Below are 26,666 nucleotides of genomic sequence, written 5' to 3'. Positions count from 1 at the left end.
TTATACCCCTTAGTTTTCAATCTCTACTCCCCTTTTTCCTTTCTTAATTTTTCTTCACTTATACATCTCTTTTCAAAAAGTGAGAATTATAGTATTTTGATCATTAAAGAAAGCAATAGATGAAGAAACGATGGTGAAAAACCATAAAAAAAGTGAAATTGTGAGTTTTTTTTTTATATTTATTTGGTAGGTTTTTATTTCGTTTTTCTGGATTGGTGTTCGACTTTCGTTCAGTGGTTTGAAATCGAACAAAATAAAATAGTTCGACATCACATTGCCGAACAAAAAATATAAGTCTGGCAACCAACTATCGAATAAACACTACAAAAAAAATTGACTTTTTGCGACGGTAAAATACCGTCGCTAATACTCCTAATGCCGTCGCTAATACTTTTTGCGACGGCAAAATAACTTTTTGCGACGGCAAGAGGGGGGTCGCAACTGCAGGGGTTGCAAAAGAGTTTTTGCGACGGTAAGTGCCGTCGCTAATGTTTTGCGACGGCATTTTTGCCTTTTTGCGACGGTACCGTGCAGTCGCTAATAACGTTTGAAATTTCTTGACTTTTTTGCGACGGCCCTATTTTACTGTCGCTAAAAACATTATTTGAGACGGCAAAAAACATCGTCGCCAATAGTCTTTTTTAAAAAAAAAAACACTGTTTTTTGCGACGGGTGGTGCCGTCGCAGAAAGTATAAAAAAATGAAATTTTCTATTTTTTGCGACAGTGTAATGCCGTCGCAAAAAATATTAAAAAATAATAAAATTTCTATTTTTTGCGACAGTATAATGTCGTCGCAAAAAGTAAACCCTGTAACAAAATTAATAAAAATATTAAAATTTTCTATTTTTTCCGACGGTGGTGCCGTCTCTCTCTCTAAGAGCTAATTATTTACATTCCATTCACAAAAACATCATAACAGAAAATAAAAATAAAAATTGATCAAACCATCAAATTCAATAGTTTACAAAGAACAATTAAACTGTACATGTTCATAAAAGCATATTTAAATTATAAAATTCACCCAAATCTTAAAAAAAAATAAAATAATAAAATAAAATCTAAAATTCACCAATCAGCACATTGGATATTTAAATGCTCTTACAAAAATTAAAAAATTTCCAACAAGATCTCAATTTTGAGCCTACTTCAAAAATCAAGCTGCAAATTCCTTACTTCTAGAATCAGATCTTTCCCTCGGCAAAATTTATCCTTTTGACCTACAAATAAATAGATAACAGTTGCAAATTATAATCTTTTGGAGAAACCAACTATTTAAACACCAGTAATGAAGACAATGAAGACTGTGGAAAGAACACTTACGTTGTCATCAGGAACAACTGACGAATATTCAACTAAATTAGCAGCATTATTAGCAGCATTTAAATCTTCTGATCCAATTAAAATATCATCACCAAATTAATTAAACCTAAGATCAAAAACATAATGCAACCAATTGTGTAATGGATCATGAGATTTTTAATTGCCAAATTAAAACAGAGAGTACCAAGTCAGCAACAAAGCATATTCTTAAGAATAAAAGAAGGACCAGATGTAACATAAGATAGATAAGGAGACAGGTGAAGGGAAACGTCATAGTCCTAGAAAGGCATGTAAACCTCTTGTTCTTCTCCCTCCATGGTTCTTCTATATTGATCAACATTTATTTTTTATGTCTTTTAGTGACATGGTATCAAAGCAGGTTGATCCTTGATCCATAGCAGATAATATTTCCCCCATTGATCGATGAGACTCGCTACCAGGTACAATACTAGGACTGTCCATCTCATTTACGCTTGGATTCTGTTGGCCTTGTTGCTCATTTAATTGAATGTCAGACTCTCTAAGTGACTGAGAATCTACAGGAGGATTTGATTTTGCTGTTGCTGTGAGATTAATCCTGGGGGATCCAACATCTGAATCATCACCTCCAAAAGCCTAAATGAACAAAAAAACAAACATAATAATGAGGAAATAACACTGTCAGACCTGGTTAAATGTCTAAATAATAAAGAACAAATCACATTTTTTAAAGAAATAAATGAATGTTAAAAACAAATTATTACATTTTAAATAATTGTTGTTTCTATTCTTTGATCTGTGAAACTATTCAGCTAATCATTCAGCTCATATAATCTCTAAAGTGAGCACTAAATCCCTAGTCTTCCTCTTATTTAGTTTCTCAACCAAACCTGATCTTAAGGTACTGTTCTGAAGGCACTGTTCACAGCATCCCAAAGGACCCAAACAGTCCTTTCCTTCTTTGTTCAATTAATTCTCCAACCCTTGACCTTATGATATACTCTTAACCCCCACCCACCCCACCCCCCAACATCCCTTCAAATATATTTCTTAAGAAATCATCATTCTCTTATTTTCTTTTCTTCTTTTCTTATTTTTATTTTTATGTTTTCAATCTATGTAAAGGACGTCAAAAAAAGGTTTCTTAATTTAAAGAGAGAGTTTTTAACTTACAGATGAAAAGAGAATCTATTAACAACACAATCTGCTTAAAGGATTAAGACTTGCCTTAGAACAGAAAACCTCAATCCATATCCATTCAAAGCTTCATGGGTTTCAGATCACAAGTCTCAGAGCACATAAGGAAGTACAGAAATGAATCTAAAAAAGCAATCTGAGAACATTTCCTTGGGTGACTTTGTGTTTCATAGTTTTCAGTATATTATAAACTAAAGTAACATTTATTCTCTATCTCACTGTGTATGTGTGACAAGCACATGTGGCTGGGCTATGTCCAAGTGAATCCAAAATGTTGCCCCCTTTATCCTTGATTAATGATTGGGTAATGAAATAAACATAGAATTTAACTTTTCATCATTTAATTTTTCTTCAGCTCTACCCAATTATTTATTACTTGTTCTGTTTGGACTCTTGAGGTTCCTCACTGAATAGGAGCACCATAAAATTTTTACTTCTTGAGGTTCCTCACTATAAAAGTATAGGTTATGGTTCAATTTGCACCAACTTCACAAAAGTGTCTTTCTCATTCTCTTTCAAGCCTCTTTCCAAATAAGACACTTTCGCATGTTCTACCATTGATTTCTATTTGTCTCCACTAACTTTTTCAACAACATCATATTTAATATTTTGATGATCTCCGTCAACTGCCTCATAAAAATGAAAATGAAGAAGGCACAAACAAGCTTCTTAATTTCAAGATTTTTCCATCTAGCTCCTCTTTTATCTACATCAAAGTTGATTTTTGCACCTTCAACCACACCAATAGATGTTCAGCATGACAACCAAAAATTCTAAATGAATCATGACTTGTATAAAGTGGGTGTTTGGGAAGTTGCTTGCTTTTTTTTTTTTTTTTTTTTGATCAGCTGGGAAGTTGCTATTTTAGTAGACTATTTTAGTTTTTGGCTATTTTAGTAGGCTAAAATTTGTGTGTTTGGAAAGATAATTGAATTTTTTTTGTAGTTGGATGCGATGTTTGTGAGAGAAAAAGTGAAATGATTATGGGTTTTATGTAACATTTTGTCTTATTGGCTATTTTAACCTATTTTGTCTTTTTGTAAATTTTAGCCAAAATTAGGCTAAAGTCTCACTTCCCAAACAGCCCCTTTGGCAACTAAAAAACTAAAATCACCCATTCCCTAGCTTCCAAATTATGAGCTTTTTTTCGCATATTAAAAGTTCTTTTGCCTTATAGGCTATAAGCAAAAATTACAGCGAACACTTTGGCAACTTCCAAAATTATAACTAAAAAAAAATAAAACTATAAACAGCATTATAAGCTACACCAAATGACACATATATCTCATATAAAATGGGACTAGTGAGAAAATGGACACATGCACATGCCCCAAGACCCATGATGTATGAAATAGAAATAGAAATCACAAAGAAGGTATTTAAACAGCTGCACCTTTATTAAACAAAATAAAAAATCACATTAAGAGCAACTTACATCAAAAATGTTCTCATACTCCTCCAAAAGTGTTGTGATGATGGCTTGAGCATTATTAGCAGCATTTGCGGCTGCAAGAAGCTGGGCAGAATTATCACCGTTGACATCAAAATCATCCTCCAATTCACATTCACCAGCTAAAAGAGGGCACAAGAGCAATGGTGCCATAGAAATTGAAGGTAGAGGCTAAGGATTTGGGTTTCAAATGTTAAGAATGATAGTAGAATTGAGATTTAAGGATGGTGTTCAAATTAGGGCTAGCAGGGTTGGCTTGGACGGGTTGAGGAGTGGCAAAAAATGTGGGGGAGGGACTGCCAAAAGTAAAAGTAAGTGCTAGGATTAGGGTTTCAAATGTTAGAGATAATGATAGAATTGAGATTAAGGTCGGTGTTCAAAGTAAAAGACAAATTTTTTAAATTTTGAGGTGACAGTTCAAAGAACATAACGGTCCAAGGTTTAAATATAGACAAGCATGTATTAACCAATTCAAAATACGTATCAATTATAACCGATACCATTGGTTCATAATGATACGACAGGTAGACTACTACAAAACACTTTCTTTTTTATTTTTGCAGTTAATGATATTTTAAAAAGGAAAAAATTATAGTAAACTCCCTTCAACTATGGCATGTTTTTAAGTTACCAAATCTCTGAATTTCTAATAAGATGATCTCCTTTACCAAATACTGTTATAGTAAACTCCCTTCAACTTTCTTTTTTTAAGTTACCAATCCACTCAATACTGTTATATTGCAACTAATAAGAATTCTTCTTCTAATACAGCTATTTAAAAATTTGATTCTAAAGAAATAATTTCTAATGTACCTTTCGGATATGGAGCGCTTCTTGAACTTTATCATTGTTATTCCAAAAATAGGAAAGTCTGTACGCATTGATCTATAATCAAGGATGGCAAACAAATAGTCATAAGATGATCTCCTTATCAAACCAAACTCGTGGGATCATTGGGATAAAATCAGTGCAATTTCAAATGCTATATTAGAGCATCCACAATGTTGAATGTCATTGTCAAATTTTAGCTATGCCATAATACAAAAATGTAAAAGTTTGGCAACCTTGCTCCAAACATGTGGCATGGTGAAAGGTTTCCGTTGGGGTTTGCCCTTCTGTTCTTCTCAAAAATTTAGCATGCTTATCAATTAACAATCAGAATCAATTTTCAGATCAAACAAAACAAATTCATATTTCAGATTCAGATTTAGATTTCAGAATTAATAAAATTAACATACAGATTTCAGATTTCACAACTAAGATCAGCATTACACAGTGTGAGACACAACTAAGATCAGATTTCAGATTACACAGTGTGATCAACTAAGATCAACATTTCAGATTTAGATTAACATACAGACATTACAGACATCACTGAATGAAGGAGACATTACACACACAGATTCGATCGGTGCAGTGCAGAGATGAGAGATCAGGGGGGAGAGAGAGAGAGAGAGAGAGAGAGAGAGGCTTATCTGTGAGACAGTGTGAGTCTATCGGGGTGAGAGAGGGAGGGACAGAGATGAGACTGATCTGATGAGATGAGAGAGTGAGGGAGACAGATTAGATCAGAGATATATCTGATATATATATATATATCTCAGATATATATATATATATATATAAAACAACCATCGGGCCGAGAGAGAGAGAGACAGAGATTGAGAGAGAGAGTTTACCTGTGAGTAGATCGGCGGTGCGATGATCGGTGCGAATCGATGAGATGAACAACGAGAGAGTGAGAGAGTGAGAGAGTAATCGGTGCAGAGATGAACGAGATCTGTGCAGAGATAAACGAGAGGGTGAGAGAGAGAGAGAGAGGCGACTGAGAGAGTGATGTGAGGGAGACGATTAGATTTAGGGTTTTTTTTTGTTCTAAAGAGATTGGGGATTTTGGGGCGCGGGAATGAAAAAAATGAGGGGAACCGAGCGGGCGGGATGGGAAAAAAAAATTCATGATAAATAAATATTTAAATAATAAAAATAAATAAATAATAACTTTTTATTTTCTTTCCGTTATTAAGGTTGATTTGTTTCATATATATTTTAATGAAAAATATTTTCACTAAAATAAAAGTTAATTTTCTGTAGTCAATGAAAAATATTTTTCTGCGGCCTATTTTTTTTTATTACTAAAAATTATGAACTAATTTTTTGTGGTAGAGGAAAAGGAGCGGCAGCAGTAGTGAAGGTGGTGGTGGTGGTGGTGGTGGTGGTGGTGATGGCGAAAGAGATTAGTGGTGAAGTTGTGGTAGTGGTAGTGTAAATGGAGTGGCAGGGGTGAAAGAGAGGTAATGGTAGTAGTAGTGGTAGTGGTGGTAGTGGAGTGGTGGCGATAGTAGTAGTAATGGTAGTGGTAGAGGTGAAGTGGCTACAGTAGAAGTAATGGTGGTGGTGGAATGGTGTTTGTAGTAGTGGTGAAGGTGGTACAAGAGATGGGTAGTGAGAGAGAGAAATGAGTGAGAGACAGATAGAAGAGAGAGAGAAAGACAGAGTGATGAGCGAAAGAGAGATAAAGAGAGAAAGAGATATAGAGAGAGACAGAGAGAGCAATAGATAGAGAGAGACATATAGAAAAATAGAGATAAACAAGAGATGAGAGAGACATATAGAAAGAGAGCGAAAAAAGATGAACGATAGAGAGAATAGAAAAATAGAGAGATGGAGAGAAGAGAGATGAGCGAGAGAGCAGAGAGAGAAAGGAGATGAGAGAGATAGAGAAAAGAGAGACGAGTGAGTGAGACATAGAGATAAGACAAATGAGAGAGATAGAGAGAAGAAAGATGAACGAAAGACACACAGACAAACAGACAAACAGAAAAATAGACAAACAGACAAAGAAATAAGAGTGATGAGTGAAAGAGAAAAAGAGAAGAGTGGTGGTAGTTGAATGGCATTTGCAGTGGTGGTAAATGTGGTAGAGAAGATGGGTAGTGAGAGAGAAAGATGAGTGAGAGACGAATAGAGAAAAGAGATAGAGAGACAGAGTGATGAGCGAAAAAGAGACAAAGTGGTCGCTAAAAGTGCATTTTCTTGTAGTGGATCGATAAATCGATAGGGAGCTTAATAAATAAAGAAGACAGATAATTCAAAACTCTGTTCAAAACTTAATTTAAATCAATTTTTTAAATATTTTAAATATTTAAATATTTTTAAAATATTTTAATTTTGTGAGAGACAGATAAAGAAGAGAGATAGAGAGAGAGACACAGAGATAGAGTGATGAGCGAGAGAGAGAGATAAACAAAGTGGTTGCTAAAAGTGTATTTTCTTATAGTGGATCGATAAATCGAGAAGGAGCTCGATAAATAGAGAAGATAGGAGTAAGAGAGTGAGCAAGGCGAACATAGTGAGGGAGAAATAGACAAATAGACAATTAGACACAGAGAGAGAGAAGAGTGATGAGTGAGAGAGAGACAGGGAGAGAGAGATAGACAGAAAAAGAGATAAAGAGAGAAACAAAGAGAGAGATGGAAAGATAGAAAAAGAGAGAGAAACAAGAGATGAGCGAGAGATAGACAAAAAAAGAGAGAAATAGAGCGAAAAGAGATGAGCGAGAGAGAGACACAGAAAAAGAGAGAGACAGAAAGAGAAAACAAATGAGCGAGAGAGATAGAGAGAGATAGAAAGATAAGAGAAAGAGAGAAAGAGAGAGAAAAAAAAAGAAATGAGAGAGATAGAGATAAGAGAGATGAGCGAGAGAGACAGATGAGAGAGATAGAGAGAAGAGAGATAGGCGAGAGACACAGAGAGAAAATGAGAGAGAGAGAGAGAGAAACAGGCAGACATAGAAAAAGAAAGAGATAGAGATAGAGAGAAATGAATGAAAAGAGATAAAGAGAAGAGAGAGAGATAGAGACAGAGAGACAGGAAGATGAAAAAATGAATGAAGAGATAAATGTTATATCAAAAGAGTAAGACGACATTGTTTTTTTTAATTTTTTTTGCGACAGAAAAATACCGTTGAATTTATTCAAACCATTTTGTGACTGTATATATATGAAGCTATCTCAAAACCACAATCACCAAAATCTTTTAAAAATTCACTAAATACCAAAAATACAAAAAAAATACCATAATTCAATACATTTTTTTTTGTATTTTTATGTATTTATTAATTTTTAAAAATATTTTTTCATATTTTTTTTATTTTTTAGATACATCTAAGTAAGGTACATCTAAAAAAAATATTTAAAATTTTAAAAATATTCACTAAAAAAAAACACAAAAGTCACTTTTTGTGACGGCAGAAAATGCCGTCTCAAAAAAACAGAGTATTTGCGACGGCACCATTTGCCGTCTCAAAAAAGCAGAGCATTTGCAACGGCACTATTTGCCGTCTCAAAAAATGAAAGTATTTGCGACGGCAGAAAATACCATCGCAAATACTCCCATTTTTTGAGACGGCAAATAGTGTCGTCGCAAATGCTCTGCTTTTTTGAGACGGCAAATGGTGCCGTCGCAAATACTTTGCTTTTTTGAGACGGCAAGTGTGCCGTCGCAAATAGTTCCGTCTCATATACCCAGTTTTCTTGTAGTGAAAAGATATATTTCCGGTAACCCCAAACCGAATTTTTTTAATTTGTTCAGCTTATCATTACCATGTATTTTCAGTTTCATTTTTTTATATTTTTTATTTTTTTGCCTGAAAGGATTATACTTATACTCATTGTAACAACACAAGTACTGCAATATTAGTAAACTCTAGTCATGAATTCATTACAAACGAGATTTGTTTAGTTTTTTTTTTATGAAAACGATTTTTTCTTATTTTTAATTTGTATTGAGTTTAATTAATAATTTGACGTATAAATGAATTTATTATCTTTAGATTTTTCGTAGTCGTGAAGTATTAATTAAATGGGCTTCTGACGTTGGGAAGAAGACTAAATTTGTTATTGTTATAATGACATTAGATGCAGGAGACAATGGCAAAAAATCATGACTTACACTTGCTTGTAAAAGAAGTGGTTACTATAAAGAAAATAGGAAGATCAAGGGGGAACAATTGAGGTTGACAGGTTCTAAAAAGTGTGGATGTCTATTTCTATTATGGGAGAAAAATTACCTATAAATTACCAAGACGAATTGTGATAATATGTTTGATTAATGGATACAAACAATGACAGATTTTATGGATATTTTATGAATATTCGTACACTTGATGTTTTTATGAATAATTTTATGGATACTTTTTATGTATGATTTTACGGATGCATGTTTGATTTATGAATTTTTTAAATGGATGCTTCAAGGAAAAACTAAATCTTTTAATGTACAGCGACGAGAGCCTAAACAACTCTATTGTAGTTTGGCAACGTGACACTAGAGTAATCTCATTTGTATAACAATGTGGGTGTTTGGGAAGTGAGTTTTTTTTGTAGGTTTTTTTAGTTGTAAGATATTATTGGAGAATTTTTTTTTTTGTGTTTAGGAAGATAGATTTTTTTGTGGTTGGATGTGATGTTTGTGAGAGAAAAAGTGAAATGATTATGGGGTTTGATGTGATATTTTGTTTGGATTTGATTTTTTTTAGTTTTGTAAAACATTTGTCTCGTAGTGAAAAAAAAACAAAAAAAAAAAATCCAAAAACCAAGGTCCCAAACACTGTCATTAAACATGCATGTCACAAGTAACCCAAAATAATTTTTTGTTATCATCTAATTGGACGGAAACACAATGCTGGAAAAAAAATATTGTTCGGTAACATGGCATTGGAGTAATTCAAATTAATTAGGGTTGTACCGAACAGGCCCACCACAAATTAAAAAATCATTAATTGGAAGAAAGTGTCTCTGTAAATGTATAGCAACAAAATGCTGGAGAGATCTATTTTTTCCGGTAACATGACACCAGAATAATTTAGCACCGTGTTATCAAAATTAGTGGTGTAAAGAGATGAAATAGTTAATTTAGGGTTAGTGTTGGTAATATATTGGGGGTTGTAATGAGAATTACATTGGTGTAATAAGATAGAGGGTGTAAAGAGATTGAATAGTGGTATAAGTAGAATCACCATTTTTAAATTGGTAGGATATGGATGGAGTTTACATTTTTATCCATTGTGAGCAGATTTAGAGGGATTCTGTTACTTGATGTTTGGCTATCAATGTGGAAGACAAGTAACCCAAGGGTGGGTGGCATTGTGGTTAAGCCTTGGGGTTTAAGCCCCAAGGTCACAAGTTTAATTCCCTCCCTCTTGGACCAATCTCCTGGGCGAAGCACAGTTGGTTAAGTTGGACCTCAAGTTGTCTAATCAGCACTTGGTGTGGGTTCAATGCTCCCTCGCTGTGCGAGTCCTGACTTAAGCGGAACTTGTCTTGGGAGGTCGGGGCAAGTTCCCAGGTTATAGTCTCTGCACTTGAAACGGTTAACAGGACACCCTGGTGATCTCTGCAAGGGGTGATGCCTTGGACCTGCGGGAGAGTAGGGAGGATTTTCCTGTAACCAAAAAAAAAAAAATGTGGAAGGCAAGTTTTAACATTTCCATTTGGTATTGCTGCGGTTGGGTTTACGTAAGTGTTACATTAACATCAACCATAGAGCACACCAATGTAATGCGTTACATTAACATTTCCATGGAGTTGCCAATGCTACTGTATGTGCCCAGTTTGGTTTAGAGTGTATTATTTATATGGGTGCTCAATAACTGAGAATTTTTGAGCCTGTGTTTTCTGGTTTAGAATGGCATACACTTTGCAAAACGTAGCAATAAATTTGTGAGTTTCAAAGATTAAAATGGAAAATGGTTTTTATTATTTATTTCTACTGAGTAATGGTTGTCTCATTTGCAAAATTGTCTCAATCTTCAACTACAATGTTGAAGTCTGTGTAGCAGTTCTGATTCTATGGCATTTTATTTCGAAATTTAAACTTGTTCTTCCTTTGTTTTTTTTTTCTTCTATAAAATTTTTATTTTATCAATTGATGGTTATATTTTGTTGTTAACCATAGCATTATGTATGACCTGAATAGTGCTGAACTATCCTTATGTTTGCTAATGCAGGAGATGTCTTGTCTTCATTTGCCAAGTTACCGTTTTTTTATTTAGATTCCATTGTCAATTCTGCTAAACTACTTTTTTTAGTTCTCCCTTTGCCATTCAAGTGGCTTGCATATTTGTTTGAATCAGTTTCACCCTAGTGTGATCCATAATGCAGTTATTTTTATGAGTATGCTTCTTTAGACAAAAAGTTCCAATTTTTTCGTTATAGTAGGTTAGGGCAGTTCATTCTGGAGCAGCCACATTGAAGGATGCTACATCAGAAGCTATACGGGACTGGGTGACTAATGTGGAATCAACCCATTACATCTTGGGATCTGTTGCCGGGCCACATCCATACCCCATGATGGTAGGAGAGTTTCATGCGATGATTGCTAAAGAGACTAGGAAACAAGCATTGGAAAAATGGGGTGGGAAACCAGACATTCTTTTTGCATGTGTTGGTGGAGGTTCCAATGCCATGGGACTCTTTCATGAATTTATTGATGACGAAGATGTTAGGCTGATAGGTGTGGAAGCTGCAGGTTTCGGATTGGATAGTGGCAAGCACACCGCTACCTTGACAAAAGAGGAGGTTGGGGTGCTGCATGGAGCTATGAGCTACTTATTGCAGGATGAAGATGGGCAAATAGTTGAGCCCCATTCCATTAGTGCGGGGTAAAGAAATCTTATTGATCCTTTTATCATTGGCCTAGCCATGATGTTTTCTGCCTAACTAAAAATAGCTTGGACTACCCTGGAGTTGGACCAGAACAAAGCTTTTTGAAAGACATAGGACATGCTAAATACTATAGCATTACGGACAAAGAGGCCTTGGAAGGTATGGAAATTGCATTTAGCTTTACTTTTTAGGATCTGCATTATTGCTTATGATGCTCATTAATTATTTGGGGCTGGTTGACTGTGATTAGTGTTCTTGTTTTGGGCCGATTCCACATGCACTTTTGTTGAGAGAATTTTTGACAAATTATTCGCCCTCAATCAGCCTCCACAGTTATCTGTAGTTAATTGTTATTAAAGGCCGGGGTTTCTCTCCCCACCATTATTCCTCTGTCATTTCCATTACACTGTTTTTGTGCTCTTTGCGTGCAGCTTTTAAGAGATTATCTCGACTAGAGGGTATAATCCCAGCTCTGGAGACATCTCATGCTCTTGCATATCTGGAGAAGCTGTGTCCAACCCTCTCCAATGGAACTAAGGTTGTGCTCAACAGCAGTGGTAAAGGAGACAAGGACGTTCAGACTGCCATTAAATATTTGCAAGTTGAATAGGATCTACAGAAATCTCTCTCTCAAGTGTCCTGTTGCTTGAAAGGAGTTGTTCATTGTATCAATGAAACCAAGTTTTGTTTTTTCTGTTGAATATGTAAGCACAATTTTGGGACATGGGTTAATCTAGTCTGTCTTGTGTTTTCAATGAACTTTGCTGATGTTTCTTTTCCAAGTGGAAGATTTTGTTTTGGTAATTTCTTCCTGTTAGAAATTGGGCGCCCATGTGGCATGACCCATGACCCTTTTAAACCTTATCCATGTAAGTTTTGAATTTGAATTCAAAACCTATTTGGATAATCCACTCTTGATATCTATATCTATCATGTCAACTGTTATGGATAGATTGATATATATGGTTATATATCTTATTAGAGCATCTCCAACGGTGAACCAATATTTTCACCAAATTTGAGTAAAAAAAAGTCAATTTTCTCAATCTGATACCATTTGCCCCAACCGTGCATCAAAAGGGAAGTGGTCGATCGGTTGGTTGACCGGCCAGTCAACCGGTAGGGCCAAAATTATTATTATTATTATTATTATTATTATTATTATTACCTATTTAAACCTTTTTGACCGGTTTGAACCTACTTATTTGAAAGGGAACCGGTCGACCGGTTGGTCAACCGGCCGAACAACCGATTGGTTGACCGGTTGGCCCACCTCAACAGTAACGCACAGTGAACTGGTGAAATCTAAAACCTGTTCTCACTTTGATGAATTTTTTGTTCCATTCTCATTTTGATACCAATTTGGTGAAACCATTGGAGCTCCAAAAAATGACTTTTTCACCAAATTTCAAATCTGATGCAAAGTTTGGTTCACCGTTGGAGATGGTCTTATATATTTGTATAAGATATTGATATCAGATACGTTATGTGATTTTTTTTTACCCATAACATTTTTTATATACTCTCTCTAACTCTCTCCCATTAAGAGAACAATCCAACCTTTGCACTGTAACTTATGTGGGTGATACTCATATTGTGGTATCACTCCACTGGGAGTTCGTTGTTCGCATTTATTGAAGCACGTGATTTACCCACAAGATTCTTCGCTTCTATCACCTAAGGTATGATTTGAAATTTTTACCCGCAGCGTTATACTTGTTCTTACATTGGTATCAGAGCTTTAATGGGTATTTTCGTGCTTATTTTTATGCATTAAAATAGGTGTATAATTTTATATAAATATATACACGATATATTCATGAAAATTAATAATTTTTCGAGCTATCTCCAATCAACCTGAAATTTATATATATTGTAGTATATTTAATGTAGAACATATATGCAAACTTTCATAAAAATCCAACGGTTAGATTTCAAGAAAAATTTAGACCCATTTTATATTTTCAAAACTTTACATGCATGATGATTTTACATGCTTTAATTTCAGTCTACAAATCTTACATATTTAGAATCCTTGTTTCGAGACCTTCAAAACGATATATTATTTGTTAGATTTGGATTTACGGTTGATGAGATACATCAAACCCTAATTTAGGTTCGTTTTATTTTTTTGGTGGCTTAAGGAAGAAGATGAAGTGCAGAGTTTCTGCACTTCCACTCTCATTTGAGAGAGAAATAATACACCATATTATTTGGGTTTCTTAAATTTAATTTTTGATACCACTATTGATTTTATTTTGACAAATGGAGTCCGACAGTACCAAAATCGGACCAGAAAATACCTTGGAAGGCGGCACGTGATCCGCACACGCCATCTGATGACGTCAACGCTGCCACGCGCGCGCCACGTGTCACTACGCGCCAGGCGCGCTTCCCGAGCGCTGTCTGCGTCGTCCACGCGGGCGACTTGCGCCCTTCCATGCGCGCATTAAGCCGCGCCGCTTCGAGCCACACCACGTGCGCTGCCACGCGCGAGCAGCGCGCCGAGCCGAGCCGTGCCGTTTTCCGCGCCGGCTTGGTTGGTTTGACAGCTGGGTGTAAGGGTCTATTTGTTTTTTTTTTTAAATCCAGAATTGCGTTAAATGGTCATAAGTAATTCGTTATAGCTTTGTTTTAAACATGGTTGGTACTATTAGACTCATAATTAAATTTTCTATCTTCTGTAAAATTTTCAAAATTTTATGAAAATAAAAAATATTTTTCCTGAAATAATAATTCATTATTTCTGCTTTAAAATGCATCTGGTGTTGCATGATTAAGTTTCTGGAGCTGAAATTTTTACTATAGACCACTGTAATGGTTTACTATTTACTGGTATGGTTGTTGCATTTTTCCAGATTCTGGAATATTTATTTATGATTTCATGTGTGTTTATTAATTATTTAAAATTCCAAAAAATACCAAAAAATTTCAGAAAATTTCAGAAGTGATATATTTCCTGTAATGGCATAATCTGAATATTAAATACAGCATATTGTTATTTTTTGCCAAGAATTTCTAATATATTGTGATTCGAATAGCATGATTAATTTTTTATTTGTTTAAATTCCATTATTAATTGTAACATAGCATGAGTTGATTGTAAACCCACATTATGATGCTATTGTACGGAATTAGAATATTTTATCATACTTTTAGATATGCCATAGTCAATGGGAGGTTGTTCGGTTGAGAGAAATCTTTGTAGATTTACTTCCGAAAACTAATATTTTGCGCATAAATTAAATTAAATTTTGGATAATTGTCACTTGTGGCACAAGAGATGATTACGAGCATAGCGGATTTTCGATCTTGCAACTTGTGTAATACTGTCACTATTTAATTTAGATTTTTGCGGTAAAATTATATTATGCTAATCAAATTAATCCTAATGCGAATTTCTCTCTAAATTGACTTAGTTTATGGAAGTTAATTTGGTTGACCTAGACTTAGTAGAGATGTTCAAATGTGAACAGTGTAATCCTATTCTTTAGATAAGCGAAAGTTTTGGAGACTTTAGGTCAGACCTTAATTGAGCCAAAGTAAGGAAATATGACTTAAAGTCGTCGTGGTTTTGTTGCCTTGTTTGGCACAATAAAAACCAATGTGTGCGCTATGGTTAGCGGCATGCTACGTAGCTTTGATTGGCGAGTTTTGGAGTTGTGAAATTAGAAAGCCCTCAATAGATCTGTATATGATCTTGACTATTGAGCTGCGCGGATTGACTTTGTAATTTGACTTGTAATGATATTGCATCATTGGATGAAGTAACATTCAAGAGTCACGTCATCCAAGAAATGCGAGCTTAAATGAGTTAGTCATTAAGTGTAAGACGAGTAGCCAGTATCAGCAGTGTTTTGCTCTCTACCTAATTATTGGGAGTGGATGGAGTAAAATTTCACGCACCATAATAATGTGCATTGAAGTATCACTTGAAGTTAAAAGATTAGCGCTTAGTAGTAGCAAAATCTATTAACACTAAGTGAAAAGATTAGCGCCAAATGGCTGCAAAATCTATTAGCATTGCCAACTTGTCTAAGTCTGGACACTGTTTCCACAGTTAAGTGTAAGACATGAGGAGGTGCTTCTTTGTATGATTCATTAGCTAGGCTAACGTGTTTTGAATAATGTTTACCACTAAGCGCAAATGTTGTAACATAGCAATGAAAAGGTCAAGGCCGACAAGGTTATAATGACTCTAAGATTTTGACACATCGCTTGTGAGAGCATTGTGTTGAATTAGACTCTTTAGCATAATTCGTGCTTAAGTTACTTCAGGAGTTGTCATAGATTAATAGCTTATTCTCTCCTTCTTGTGGATAGTAGAATTAATTGCAAGTAACTATGAAGCGAAAAACAGAGATGACAAGAGGAGTATCATCATCTTTCAACTAGATGCAATAAAGTGTATAGAGAATAAAATTGACTTGAAGGTGCAAGGGATTAGCACTTACTAGTTAAATTTGCGACTTAGGCGCACTTGATATCTCCATGACATCCTTTTATGATCTAGTGAACATGAATTAGTCGTGAGTCATTACCTAGTTGGGCCTAAACCTTTTAAACTTGTTTTCGAGAACTCACACATTAGAATGATTGGAATTAGTTTATGACATTGGACATAAACTGGTGGTTTGTTATACTTAATCACATTAATGAGAAGATGACATGGATGGTTTGAGTAGGCCCTCTCGGACCCACTCGCTTGTGACATCCTGCTCTCATATAAATATGTAACTTTGTTCGCAATGGTTGCGCACAAGTAAGTAGAAAAGCCGTAGAAGGTCATTTGTATTGGCGCATTTAGTCCACTATGATATTTGTGACTAGATATGTGTAAGGGTATGATAGCTAAGCCTCAATCTCGACACATTTATAGATTACGATACGTATCTGAGTCAAGACTATTTGATCTCCCATAAGTCAAAAGTTTTGAGATGATTTTTGACATTGCACATATGAGATTGAGATCAATTAGATAACAGCTTTCGTGTTTTTAGTTTTGACCAAGGTGGTGAGCATCTATTTGAGTTATTTTAGAAAACTCTGTGAAGAGAAATGGATGCTTAGAAAATTGATTGTTCCTAGTACTCAACAACACAATGGTGTAGTAGAGATAAGGAATTAAGTATTGTTAATGTTAGGTAGATGATGGCGCAAAATGTTTCTCAATTGGGAATTGCACTAGTTTGTTGCCTATATCTCTAACTAAGGGCCCTCCATATCAGATTTTACACTCCATTTGAGTAATGGGTTAGCAAAGAGCCATCTATGGGCGATCTGTAACCGTTAAGCAGCTTATCTTTATTTTACTTCTCGTAAGATTGCGAAGTTAAGACCTAGGGTTCCATGGCGCATTAATTGTATGCTGTCATGTAAACCCTCCGGGTCATGTGCATATAGGCAAAACAACTTTGTGGTAGTGTAATTAAGTCATGTAAAGTTTTCTTAGTAAAGATGGCGTGAATAGAGTTTTGGAACTCTATAAGATAGAGAATTCTAAGTATAGTGCTTTATGTAGCCTAATTGAGAATGGAAAGAAATTTCCAATATCCTAGGGACAGTGGGAGCGATGTGCCTACTAATGGATTACTCCATTAGAGAAGAATACTCTACATTCTTAGTTGCGTGGTAGGGAATGTGAAAATTTTCCTCATCATTATTGGGTGATTGAGAGGGAAACATTTATAATTGCTCCGCAAGATGATAAAGAACCTAGGATAATGCCAAAGGCTCTAGTCCCCTGTTTTTAGAAAGTGGATCAATGTTGCGCGGTTTAAGACAAAGTCTTTGAGGATTAACCATTTCTATAATTTGGTTGACTTTCCATTATGACGTGAAACTGTTCTAAAGTTATGCGCAATTTGGATAGTCATTGTTGAGGCATAAGGCTCGCTAGATACCGAAAAGTCGCACCATTGAGAAAAGTGTAGACCATGAGAAGACTTCCTCTTGGGGAGTGAGGTTATTTCGACTTAGGTTATGATTGACATAAGTTCGGAACATTGATTTGTGGACATTGTGACCCAACTTCTCGTTGGAGAATCGGATAAGCAGATCCGTAGGAATTTACCTTCTACTTTTATGGTGAAAAGTTAGGAGTGCAAAAAGGTTGCTAGTTCTAATAAATCTTTTACAGCCTAAAACAGTTATCCAAATAATGGTTCTTAGATTTCGTCAAGCCATGATAGGCCAACGATGATCGATGAAGACCACTGAGGCATGATCAATGGTCCAAAAAAAATTTTTCCTTACTTAGTCATTATGAGCCAGGAATTTATAAGGTTGTCGCTACCTAGGGTGGGCAGTCCTCTGTTTTAGATATGATAGACATGGGTGATATAATTTATATGCTCGGATGTATGATCCTTAGGGATTGTTTTGGGAGAATTCCCAGTTTGTCTTTGATGACTTACATAAGGAATATCCGAGAATGATTCTAGATGCAAAATTGCAAACCCATTGACTTACTTATCGTTAAAAGTCAGAGCCATAGCTATTGAGCGAATCCTCAGATTGTCTCTGAGAGAAACAGATGACCTATATTCCTTGATCTTTTTTTTTGTTGTGGGAGCCTAAAGTACGCTATGTGGGTGTATTCGGCATGATAAGTGTTATCTTTGGTAAATGGTCAACTGAGTTGTTTAGACATTGACCTTGCTTATTAGACTGTGGATAGAATGCTTTACTAGTAGTATATAAATTTGCCCATTGTAAGATTCAATGCGCTAGTTGGGTGCATCTAGAATGAACGCAAATTGGTCACCAAAATATCTTTAGAGAGATTATTGCGCAAGAGGTAGTAATCTTGAATCACTTCATGTGAGGCGCACATGGTGGATTCCGTTGTGTATACTTATCGCAAGAGGTGCTGATAAGGCTTATGTTTGGAATCTAGAATTGCGCAAGCTGTGGTCATGTTTGTTAAAATCGATCACTTGTTTGTTGTGAGATGGTGGGATATTGACATTATTATGGTTTGTGTCATAATGATTAGTAGATAATGATGTCAACAGGCAAGATTGGCTCACTCACACGAGCTGCCCTTGGCGTTTGGGAGCGAGTAAGGATGAGACTAGTGGTTTATTTTTATTTAGAGCCAATAGAGGCTTAAATTATCTACTATGTATGTCGCCTTGGTTACAACCAAGATGAGGTCATGTTAAGGACCAAACATGGATATTAGTACCCACTTTCCATGTTGTGCCTGTTATGATTAACCAGATGCGAGATCTCATTTGGCGCCTGGAAGGCGAGCAAATAGAGAATTTGGGTTAGGCACTAGAAAACGACTAGACTAATATCTGTACGGTGTATTGAGTATGACGTCACTCTTTTTTGGAAGAGTTACTCCACTGTAACATGTATTCATACTATATGTGCTTGGCGACCGAGTGATAAGGTGAGAGAATGGATCCATGTTTCCTCACCATGTGAGTCTTACGTGTCATTATTGATATGACTTTCATTTATGTACCCTTTTGTGACCTTTGACTATGTTATAAGGTAAGGGATTGATGTTCTGCTACTTTGATATGTTGCCTGCGGTCATGTATGATTCGGCCTTAAGGGACATCACTGGGAAAGCGGTCAATCCTAAACTAAATGGCATGAGGGCAAAGGGAATATCATCTAATATTACACCACTGTTGTATATTCACTGTCGGCAACTCACATCACTCTGTATGAGAGGCAAATTGAGTGTGAATATATTGCAAGAATTGAGAGAGTCAAACATGCTCTTTTTGAGGGATTAGAGATGTTTTTTTTTTTGCCGATATAATTAGATGGGTCTAGGGTATATGAGACACTATTTCTATTCTTTTTGGGTTGATGTCTTTATGCTAGCTCATTTTGAGTTTCTAATATAGAGCTCCCACATGCAGGTGTTTCTCAACGGTCGCACGGTTCATTGACTAGTATATGATTGTTTAATATTTGGGGAGATTGAGATAGAGATGTGGCAGTGTCATGCCAACTCATGTGCGAGTGGGAGATGTTAGAAATTAGACGCCCATGTGGCATGACTCATGACCCTTTTGAACCTTATCCATGTAAGTTTTGAATTTGAATTCAAAACCAATTTGGATAACCCACTCTTGATATTTATATCTATCATATCAACTGCTATGGACAGATTGATATATAAGGTTATATATCTGATTATATATTTGTATAAGATATTGATATTAGAAACGTTATGTGATTTTTTTTTTACCCATAACATTTTTTATACACTCTCTCTCTAACTCTCTCCCATTAAGAGAACAATCCAGCCTTTGCACTGTGACTTGTGTGGGTGATACTCATATTGTGGTATCACTCCACTGTTGGGAGTTTGTTGTTCGCATTTATTGAAGCATGTGATTTACCCACAAAATTCTTCGCTTCTATCACCTAAGGTATGATTTGAAATTTTTACCCTTTGCGTTATACTTGTTCTTACGCTCCCTGTTGAATAATATTGAAAAATGGGGGAATTTCAAAAAAATGAGAGTAGAAAAAATAATTTCAAAATGATGATAATACTAAGTGGGTGTTTGGGAAGTGGGTTTTTATGTAAGTTTTTTTAGTTGTATGATATTATTGGAGAAAAAAATTTTGGTGTTTGGGAAGATAGTTGAATTTTTTTGTGGTTAGATGTGATATTTGTGAGAGAAAAAATAAAATAATTATGAGGTTTGATGTGATATTTTATTTGGATTTGTTTTTTTTTTATTTTGCAAAAACTTTGTCTTTTAGTGAAAAAAAAAATACCCAAAAAAAATTGTTGCCAAACACCGCCTAATTTTTATTGCATAAATTTATGGATGAATAACTTGTATTTCTATTATTTTGAAATTATTTTATCTATACACCACTCTGGAAATTCTACCTTGAAAAATCCTCATGAAATACAAGGTAGAGAATATAATTGTTGGTACACAATATCATTTTTATGACTTTCCTAAAATAAGCTTGCAGGCACGACATTAAGGTGTTTGAGATTTGTTTTTTTATGACTTTTTTATTGACATTTTTTGACCTTTAGTGATTTTTTCTTTTTTCTTTTTTCTTTTTTTAAATTTGTCAAAAGGTTTTAAGTTTTGGATTTTACTTGACTAGACCGAGAAAACAAAAAATGAAAAAAAAAGCCCAAAAAGGACCCAAAAAATAAAGGCCAAAATTAGTTGCATTTTATTTTTATTTTTTTTTTGTAGATTTTTTCAATTTTTGTTTTTTTGTTTTTAAGATTCATCTAGACAAGATAGACCAAAAAATTAAAAAAATTAACGTAATTTTGAAAAAAGAAAATTAAAGACAAGTTTGGAAAAAAGTGAGATTTTTACGGAGGTTCCCAAACACCCCATGTGAAGTCCTGCTGCACACCAATTGATTTTCAGTGGTGTTAAATGCACTAATTAGTGTACACATGAGTGTACCAATTAGTATTATGTCATATTACTGACTCCACTTATTATACAAATTACAAATACTCAAAACTTCTAAAATTATATCACATCATCTGTAAATATACTAGTTAATACATTAATTAGTACCTATAATATTATTCATTGATTTTAGACCAAACAGTAACACTTGATCTGAAGAGTGGTTTTAAAGTCGCAAGAGTGTCATCACAAGGGGAGGGATTATTCAGCTCCCTAAAATCGCTCTAAAAACAGGCTGACGGCATGATGTCATAAAAAAAAGCTTGGTGAGGTTACCAACAGTGATGCTTTGGTGCCCTAGTGTGCAAAACAATTACCTTAATACATTCGTCAAGTACACAGCTCAAGCATGTTTCATGTAATTTCATTTCATTGTTATTGCAGTGCCTCAAAACAGATTAAACTATTGGTCATTGTTCTTGATTATTTGAAGAATTCTCTTCCACACCTCATGAGGGGGAAGACTCTAGGAAAAAAGACAAATAAAAATAAAAAACAAAACTGCCTAATCACATTTATAGTGTGTATAGCATTAGGTTCTCTCCAATTCATTATTGTAATCTACAAAAAGAAAAGCTCCTGATTTGCCTTCTTTGATCCCCGGTGGTAATGTATGCTACTATCATCGTCCAAGCCGAACAAATCTTCGCAACAAATTTTCTCTAAATCATCTATGTTACAAAACATACCTAAATTTCCTGATTCCAGCTTTCTTACTGCTTTGCCTGTGTTTAAAAAAATAAAAAACAAAACACGCAATACAGTTGTCACTTACATTCTGGAGCCCTTGTTTCAGGTACACATGATGAATGCGGAAGAAGTCACAAAATTTGGAAAGTAATGAACTATGCAGCAACTCAACGTTGCAATAAATGAAACATACGGGAACTAAGACCAATTATCAGAATGACTATAATTTAGCACCCATAAGGATGTCCTAAGAGCATCTCCAATGATTTGCCATTAGAGCTACTATTGCTATAATTTGACAATTAGAGAAAAGAAGTGGTGCTCTAATTGTGCCACATGGCAGTTGTCAAATTTGAGAAATGCCAAAGCTGTCATATGTGCCAACTTAGGCAAAAACTCCCTCCCTTCCAGCAAAACAGATAAATTTTTGTAAAACCACCATTTTTGTAGAACCAAACACAAAAACTGGTGTGTTTGGGACGACCTGCCAAAATGGCATCTGACCATTGGAGCACCATTGCTACAATTATACCAGTTTCTGCTATTCATTGCCAAATTATAGTAGTGGTAATGCTATTACAGTATTTGCCATTGGAGATGCTCTAAGGGTCCAAATTCTGCTAGCAGACAAATTACAATACTTCAAACAGCCCATACGTGGGAAAGAAATAATGAACTATGCAGTGAATTGATGTTGCAATGAATTAATCATACGACACTTAAAGACGGAAATCAGAATGAACAATAAGTTCCGAAAAGCCCAGACTGTTACATGAACGGTCCCTATCCTTTGTTTGGTCTCCAACAATACCCAAGATCATAGGGAGGAAAATACAATTTTGTCCATACCTCTTTGTCAATCATATTTAGTCAAAAAGATAATTCGTAAGGGGATTATTTTATTTTAAATTTTCTTAGGAAGAAAGAGTCTTCTAGGTCTAGAGCTATCAATCATAGACATAACATAAACACTCAATTCATAAAAAGGAAAGGAGTAATTTTTACCTGCGAATACAAGAAGGTTCCGAGGATGGCAATGGCTGCTCCAAGAGCATTGACAGGCTGGACAAGCATGTGGAAGATGATGATGGAGGAGACTATGACAGATATACGCTTCATTGTGTTTCCTATGCTAAATGTCAAGGGAGAAATCTCGTTGAGGGACATGTACGAGACCTGATTGTAGAGGTGATAGAACACGCTCTGGGCTGCCACCCACCTATCACGTGCAAATACCAGCCACACAAAACATTAATTTATTATAGTGAAAGTAATCAAAAGAAAAAAGAAAATATCAAATCTTCATTAATGAACAACAAAACAAAGAGTTTGCTCATACAATGATTCAAAATCTGAAATCTGAAAGAAAAGAAAGAATGAAAAAATGTGGTTTTAAAGATGACACTAGTGAACCACTAGTGTGCAATCAAAGACCAGGAAAGATAATATTCACTCATGATTAAAAAGACAATATTACGACAAAATTTACAGATGTAAAAGAGTCAACAGCTCGCCAAATTTCTTTGAAAGGTGCAACATTTGTCATTATAATTTATAACCTCAAAGACTTCCAATTTATCAATCATTAGAACCCTATAGTTTTCAAGGTTCAAGCAAGATCAATATTTTTCTTTTACCAGATTTTCGAGCAACAGTATGCATGCTGTTCCAATCATACAAAAATCAAGCCTATAATAGAAAATTAATCTTCAATGCTCATAAGATTAAAACTTTCAATTTTGAAAAAAAAAAAAAAAAAAAAAAAAGATTTGGTAGAATGAAAATGACAATCTAACATGGCCAACGTATATGGCCATATATCCTCAGCGTTACCACGAATGCTTGCGTTGCATCTTCCAAAGAGAGGTTCAAGACTTTACAAAGATGGGCCCTTCAACAAAATATGTGCAAGTTATTGTCGCAAATGGCCTAAGAACAATTGGAAGTGCAAGATGAGAAAATTTTAATAGTTATTTACGTAATTATCTTCAAAATTTAGACAAAATAAGTCACGTAAGTTTCCTTCATCCTTCAAAATTACCAGGGTCAAGTTCATATATATATATATATATACTATTATATAAAGCACACAACTCAGAAGAAGCTTTATCACGACATTGGTATACCAAAAATACTTCTATACATAGTAACTGCAATGATTCTCATTTCTTAGCTGCTTCAAATAACTGCCATAATTATTTCAAATTCTACACACGTAGTGTGTGCTAAAAACCTCTAGTATGTATACATATAACAACACCATGGAATTACAAAAATACACAGTCAAAGTAGAATAAAAACAAGGGGTACAAAGAAATAAGCGTTGGTAGTTGTCATGTGATTACCAGATGAACTGGGGTCCAATTTGGGAGACAGCCTTTTCCCATCCAATTGCCCACATCTGTGGTCCCTCCACGGCAATTGCAAATGGAGTGAGAATCAAGAGAGACAACAAAGAGAGACATGCATAGTAATTCATTCCCCCATAAGACATCCCTTCTTGGAAAATATGTTCCGGAATACAAACGCCATGTTTGATACCATGGCTCCCATAAAACCTGAAATCGACAGCCAACAACCAAATTTATGCATCAGAAAACAACCCCTAAAAGCACAAAGAAACAAAATTATGTTCAACCCCAAGCACTTTTTTCCTAATTCGATGAATATCACAAAACCCTAGAACCCAAGTCGTAACTAAGCAAGAAACTTGTGACTTTTCTGAAGCAATTAAGAGAAGTAAATGAGGTGGCCACAACATTTTACTTCAATAATTGTTTCAAAAAGGGAAAAGGGAAAAAGGAAGTTCAAAGCCATCAATATCAGTTGGATTTAATCCCCCCCCCCCCCCCCCCCTTGATTCCCATCAACTTGAGAAAAGACAACAAAAATCAAATTTTAAATTTTGTAGCAAGTATTACAGAAAATGAAACATAAAAAGAAACCAAAAACACAGCCAAACAAAGTCACCTCAAATGAGTCCAATTGAATGAAAAAACAAAGCACGAGAATTACATTAAGCTCCAGTTGAAGGAAAATTCTGGATGCACGAGTCTTTAACAATGAAAACTCTGCGACTAGAGACCTAATTTTTTTAGCTTCCCTAGATTTGCCATCAACAGATTAAAACTTGGAAAAAACAAAATTGAGGAACAAAGTTGAAAATAAGAAAAAATAATGAATCAAATGATAAAGATTTTCCAACTTTTGGCAAAGAGGATTAGCCGATTACCAGTCATGTTGAAGTTGAGCTCAGTCACAGCAGCAAGACCGCAGCCGCCGATGATTGGAATAAGTGACAAGTAAACTGGCACTGGAAATGTCTCACCCATGAGGAACCTGGAGACCAACACACTGAAAGCAGGCTCACCACTCTTGATTATGTGAGTAAACGAGACTGCAATTTTTGACATACTCACTGTAGCAGCCACATGCCAAATTGTATGTGCCACAGCAACCTAACAAACACCCAAAAACAGCAAAAAAAAACTTCATAAAAATACAAATTACACCAAACTCGGATCATAAAAACACAAATTACACCAAAACGCAGTTTATCTTCCACACGCCCAATTGTATGTTCCCCAACAACCTAACAAACACCCAAAAACAACAACAACACTTCATAGAAATAAAAATTACACCAAACCCAGATCATAAAAACACTAGTTACACCAAAGCCAGATAACAAAAACACAAAGTAAACCAAAACTCAGGTCACAAAACCCTAGATATGATAAAACAAAAAAAAAAAAAAAAAAACTTACAGGGAAAAGGTTTTTACAGGGAAAAGGTTTTTAGATTTTTAATTTTTTTTATAACAATAATAACTAGAAATAAAATTATTTTAAAAGACATTATTAATTTTGAAATACTTTATCTCACAATTAAACTTATATACCTACTACATTATGAATTAGGATTTATGACAATACCTGCCTCTATCACCACTCATCTATTTTCTCCAAGTCCTACCTTCAAAACCTAGCAACCCTCAAACCTATAAAACCTTTTAGAGGCAATATTTCGGCAATAACAGTGATAACTGTTTGATTACCTATACTTCTTTGACAATGACGATGAATGGAAGTTTATCTGGCAACTATAATTTCATAAGACGAGAGGAGTACAATAATAAAAGTTTAGAGGCGGTTCATAACTTTGATATTATTATTAACTTAGAGGAGATTGGCCTTATAAATGTAAGTTTCTTAAAAAAAAAATGAAAAAAATAATAAAATCTGTTTGTCATTTTTTTCGGGACTGAACTCCCGAACATATGACCGAAATTTGAAAACACAAGCCCGAGCATTGTTTATTTGTTCGGGAACTGATAACTAAACATTTATTATTTGTTCGGAAACAGATAACCGAATATTATTCATAAGTTCAAACCTGTTTTATTGAGAAACTAAACCAATTGTTATAATTTTTTCTGCAATAAAAGAAATTATTATGAAAAAATTAAGAAATTATATATATATATAGAGAGAGAGCGCATACCAATTATAACAATGGTAAACGAGGCAGCAGAGACAGTAATCACATTAGCTCCTCTTCTTCTTCTTTGTGGGCTTTGTTAGGATTTTTTTGGAAGTGAGTTTTTTTTGGGGTGTGGGGGTGCGCATGGGTAGAATGTTTTCATAAGGATAATTTTGATATTATTGGGAAATAAAATAAATTTTAAGGGTTTCAAAATTTTATGTGAGAGGTGATATAGTTTAAAAAGTTGATTTTTGGCTTCTTCTTTTTTCTTTTCTTTTTTTTAAAAATAATAATTTTTTTTTGTGAAAAGTGAGGTGACTATTAAAAGTTGGTTTTCGGCCCTTTTTTTTATTTTATTTTTAGCTCGTTCCAAATGGCCCAAAAGTTGGCTTCGAAGGGTTTAGTTCCTGTGATTTAAATTACCATATTCGTAAATTACGGTTTGGGC

At 34.8% G+C, this 26,666-nt stretch overlaps 1 pseudogene across 1 annotated transcript; it reads right to left on the bottom strand.

Moving 5' to 3' along the window:
- Positions 1-1,455: 1,455 nt before the first annotated feature.
- On the bottom strand, positions 1,456-25,513 carry LOC114297285 (glucose-6-phosphate/phosphate translocator 2, chloroplastic-like; annotated as a pseudogene). Its single transcript, XR_014336546.1, has 7 exons — positions 25,501-25,513; positions 24,966-25,191; positions 24,079-24,291; positions 22,739-22,952; positions 4,762-4,833; positions 3,934-4,014; positions 1,456-1,937 (listed from the first exon to the last, which is right to left on the bottom strand). The product of XR_014336546.1 is annotated as a glucose-6-phosphate/phosphate translocator 2, chloroplastic-like (transcript).
- Positions 25,514-26,666: the final 1,153 nt, after the last annotated feature.

This window comes from Camellia sinensis, chromosome 7 (assembly GCF_055761805.1).
Source record: "Camellia sinensis isolate YWXY chromosome 7, ASM5576180v1, whole genome shotgun sequence".
NCBI lineage: Eukaryota > Viridiplantae > Streptophyta > Magnoliopsida > Ericales > Theaceae > Camellia > Camellia sinensis.
This window is presented reverse-complemented; position numbering and strand designations above follow the sequence as displayed.